We start from the raw sequence: 5000 nt of genomic DNA on the forward strand, positions 1-5000 counted from the left end.
GTAGTCGGCCTGGCCGTATCGGCGTCGCCCTCCAGCGTAGTCCCTACACCCGGCTCTTGCCCGTCCTCAAAGGGATGCCCGAGCGGCTTTTCCTCCCAGGGCTGTTCCCCCGCCTGGCGGGAACACGGGGGGGTGCGCAGGGCAGCGTTCTGCCGTACTCCCTTCACCTCTCGCCCCATTCAAATCGCTCCCTTCTCCATCTTCCCCTCGCTCGGGGGGCGTTCGCTCTCTCGCTCTCCCTCTCCCTTCCGAGCCGCCTCGGAGGACGACGTACGAGGAGCGGAAGGCGATGGCGAGTCGGGTGGGGGCACACCGCGCAGTGAGAACCCCCCCTCGCCTGCCTCCACAGCTCTGTCATCCCCCCCACTAACGTAGGGGCTCGGGAAAGACTAGTGGCGCGGAGCTCGGCAGCGGCGTGGAAACGCCACCCACCGCCGCCGCTCTCGCTGGTGCCCGCCGCGGAGGCCGCCCTTCGGGCGATGCGTGGCACGGACCTCCGCGGGCAGGGCTGCGCATCTGGAACTTCGAAAAGGGCCGCCCTTGCTAACACTGTGCTTCCCCACGCGGGGAGCGATTCGGACGGCTGGCCCCCACGCCGGGGTGGGTGGGCGCCCCGCCGTTCGCCCGCGTGGGTCGTCAGACCACTGTTCATCGTTCGGTGCGATTCAAACTTCCCACAGCTCGGCCGCCTCCGTCCTCGAACGGGAGGTGACGGCCGGCGTGCGCGCCCAAAGATAGGTGGTGGAAGCCCGGGGGTACAGGAGGAAGGACACCGCTCACCGTAAACCGACGCGAGCTCCAAAGCCCGGGTCGAGCGAGCAGCACCACCTCCCCACCCGGGAGCGCCGTGCCAGATCGATCGGAGGATAAGACCGCTCTGAGAGGACATGGACGAGAGGGGCGTCCGCCTTCCGGAGCCCCCCCTTTCGGACGAGGACTCCGGATTTGCCCCCCGAAAGCCATCACCTCCAGAGAACCAGGGACCGCCGAGGGAGGGTCTGGTCAGGCTTGGGTACCCCAGCATTGCCTCTCTCGCTTGGGATGCACGATCGGCAAAAGTCCCTCTCGGAGCTGTGGAAGTTCGGTCTCAGCCGGAGTGCGCAACTTCCAGACGAGAGGGACCACATGCCAAGTCGCCTACCCAAGTCGGGGAACCAGAGAAACAACTGCTTTCTATCGGGGTAGAGAGACGACACTCTCTCAAGTACATTCTGCCAGAGGTGCGCATTCCTATGTATTTGCATTGCGGGACAACGTCCCCACTTTAAGGGGACGAAGTCGGAACTGTACCCGGCCTCAAGTCACTGTAGGGCGGATGCGGCACCTAGAAAATTCCTCATTCCGGTTCTTTTTCACTTAGTCGTTTTTTTTTTTGGCAAGAATGTACCCCAGGATGGCCAAAAAGCCAAAGCCAGGGACTGAGAACCATCGAGCATGCTCTGAGGGGACATAGTCAGAGGGGGCGTCCGCCTTCCAGAGCCCTCCTTCCCACGAGGACTCCAGATTTGCCCCCCCCCCCCTGACAACAGCCATCGCCTCCAGAGAACCAGGGACCACCGAGGGAGGGTCTGGTCGAAGCTCAGGTACCCAGGATAGCTTCTCCGGCTTGGGCATGGACCGCCAGACAAAGCCGCGGACCATGAACCATCCAGCCTGCTCTGAGGGGACATAGTCAGAGGGGGCGTCCGCCTTCAAGAGCCCTCCTTCCCACGAGGACTCCAGATTTGCCCCCCTGACAGCCATCACCTCCAGAGAACCAGGGACCGCCGAGGGAGGGTCTGGTCAAAGCTCACGTACCCCAGGAGAGCTTCTCCGGCTTGGGCACAGACCGCCAGACAAAGCCGCGGACCATGAACCATCCAGCCGGCTCTGAGGGGACATGGTCAGAAGGGGCGTCCGCCTTCTAGAGCCCAAACTCGGCCACGGACTCCAGATTTGCCCCCCTGAATGCCATCACCCTTCAGAAGACCAGGGACCACCGAGGGAGGGTCTGGTCAGGCTCAGGTACCCCAGGATCGCCTCTCTCACTTGGGACGCACGACCAGCAAAAGTCCCTCCTGGAGCCGTGGAAGTTCAGTCTCGGCCGTATTTTGCAACTTCCACGACAAGAGGGACCACCTTCTAAGTCGCCTACCCGAGCCAGAGAACCATAGGAACAACCGCCATACATCGGGGTAGAGAGAGCCCACTCTCTCCTATATTCTCCCGCAGGTGCGCATTACTATGTATTGCATTGCGGGACAATGTACTTCAATGAGCGGGACAAAGTCGGAAATGTATCCGACCTCCTGGAACTGTGCGGCTGCTACAGCAGTCAGAAATTCCCCATTCCGGTTCTTTTTCACTTGGATTTTTTTTTTTGCAATTTTTTGCCTAAAACGTATTCCTCCAACATGTACTAGCTCATGACACTTGAAATTTTTGAGCCAATTGATAATAACAGCTTTTTAGAGCTCAAAAACAAAAAAAATTTGAGCGAACAAAAAATGTTCGAAAATGACCTCAGCTCCTGGAACTGTTTTCGGTACACCTCCAGAGAGGCTCCCCTGCCTGGAAGTCTGTCACTGCTCAGCTCGAAATTTTTCTAAGTCCCAAAATTCGGTTTTTCATCCAAAATTCAACTTTCTGCCCAGGATCCACAAACTTTAAACCCAGTTGGGGGACCCTCCCTGGGGGCCCTACAACATACTGAAGCCCCCCTGTGGTGGAAGTAGGGGAATTTACTTATTTTTACACAAAATCACAAAATTCCATTTTTTGTTCGCAAAACACTTTTTTGTCCTCAAGAAACTTTTTTGTCCTCAAAACACTTTTTTGTCCTCGAGAAACTTTTTTGTCCTCAAGAAACTTTTTTGTCCTCAAAACACTTTTTTGTCCTCAAAACTCAATTTCTTCCATAATTCGACTTTCCCCCAAAAAACCACACATTCTACCCTCATGGGAGGCACTCTCCCTCGGGTCCCCACATCATATTGACGCCCCAGAGCGGTGGGAGAAGGGGAAATCTGATTTTTGCACAAAAATCCAAAAATCGCTCTAAGTCCAAAAATCCTGAAAATTTTTCTAAGTCCCAACGGTACTTTCTGAAAAGTGTACCCAGGCCCCTGGAAGCCTCCTAGGTACACCTCCTGAGACTCCCCCCTTCCTGGAAGTCTGACACATCTCGAAATTTTTCTAAGTCCCAAAAACTGGTTTTTGCTCCATAATTCGACTTTCCCCCCAAAAGCCACACATTCTACCCTCATGGGAGGCACTCTCCCTCGGGTCCCCACATCATATTGACGCCCCAGAGCGGTGGGAGAAGGGGAAATTCGATTTTTGATCAAAAATCCAAAAATCGCTCTAAGTCCAAAAATCCTGAAAATTTTTCTAAGTCCCAACGGTACTTTCTGAAAAGTGTACCCAGGCCCCTGGAAGCCTCCTAGGTACACCTCCCGAGGCGCCCCCTTCCTGGAAGTCTGTCACATCTCGAAATTTTTCTAAGTCCCAAAAAATGGTTTTTGCTCCATAATTCGACTTTCCCCCCAAAAGTCACACATTCTACCCTCATGGGAGGCACTCTCCCTCGGGTCCCCACTTCATATTGACGCCCCAGAGCGGTGGGAGAAGGGAAAATTCGATTTTTGCACAAAAATCCAAAAATCGCTCTAAGTCCAAAAATCTTGAAAATTTTTCTAAGTCCCAACGGTACTTTCTGAAAAGTGTACCCAGGCCCCTGGAAGCCTCCTAGGTACACCTCCCGAGGCGCCCCCTTCCTGGAAGTCTGACACATCTCGGAATTTTTTCTAAGTCCCCAAAAATGGTTTTTGCTCCATAATTCGACTTTCCCCCCAAAAGTCACACATTCTACCCTCATGGGAGGCACTCTCCCTCGGGTCCCCACTTCATATTGACGCCCCAGAGCGGTGGGAGAAGGGAAAATTCGATTTTTGCACAAAAATCCAAAAATCGCTCTAAGTCCAAAAATCTTGAAAATTTTTCTAAGTCCCAACGGTACTTTCTGAAAAGTGTACCCAGGCCCCTGGAAGCCTCCTAGGTACACCTCCCGAGGCGCCCCCTTCCTGGAAGTCTGACACATCTCGGAATTTTTTCTAAGTCCCCAAAAATGGTTTTTGCTCCATAATTCGACTTTCCCCCCAAAAGTCACACATTCTACCCTCATGGGAGGCACTCTCCCTCGGGTCCCCACTTCATATTGACGCCCCAGAGCGGTGGGAGAAGGGAAAATTCGATATTTGCACAAAAATCCAAAAATCGCTCTAAGTCCAAAAATCTTGAAAATTTTTCTAAGTCCCAACGGTACTTTCTGAAAAGTGTACCCAGGCCCCTGGAAGCCTCCTAGGTACACCTCCCGAGGCGCCCCCTTCCTGGAAGTCTGACACATCTCGGAATTTTTTCTAAGTCCCCAAAAATGGTTTTTGCTCCATAATTCGACTTTCCCCCCAAAAGTCACACATTCTACCCTCATGGGAGGCACTCTCCCTCGGGTCCCCACTTCATATTGACGCCCCAGAGCGGTGGGAGAAGGGAAAATTCGATTTTTGCACAAAAATCCAAAAATCGCTCTAAGTCCAAAAATCTTGAAAATTTTTCTAAGTCCCAACGGTACTTTCTGAAAAGTGTACCCAGGCCCCTGGAAGCCTCCTAGGTACACCTCCCGAGGCGCCCCCTTCCTGGAAGTCTGACACATCTCGGAATTTTTTCTAAGTCCCCAAAAATGGTTTTTGCTCCATAATTCGACTTTCCCCCCAAAAGTCACACATTCTACCCTCATGGGAGGCACTCTCCCTCGGGTCCCCACTTCATATTGACGCCCCAGAGCGGTGGGAGAAGGGAAAATTCGATTTTTGCACAAAAATCCAAAAATCGCTCTAAGTCCAAAAATCTTGAAAATTTTTCTAAGTCCCAACGGTACTTTCTGAAAAGTGTACCCAGGCCCCTGGAAGCCTCCTAGGTACACCTCCCGAGGCGCCCCCTTCCTGGAAGTCTGTCACATCTCG

The sequence above is a fragment of the Dendrobates tinctorius genome, unplaced genomic scaffold, assembly GCF_039654945.1.
Source record: "Dendrobates tinctorius isolate UK_male_01 unplaced genomic scaffold, ASM3965494v1 ptg000650l, whole genome shotgun sequence".
NCBI classification, from domain to species: domain Eukaryota; kingdom Metazoa; phylum Chordata; class Amphibia; order Anura; family Dendrobatidae; genus Dendrobates; species Dendrobates tinctorius.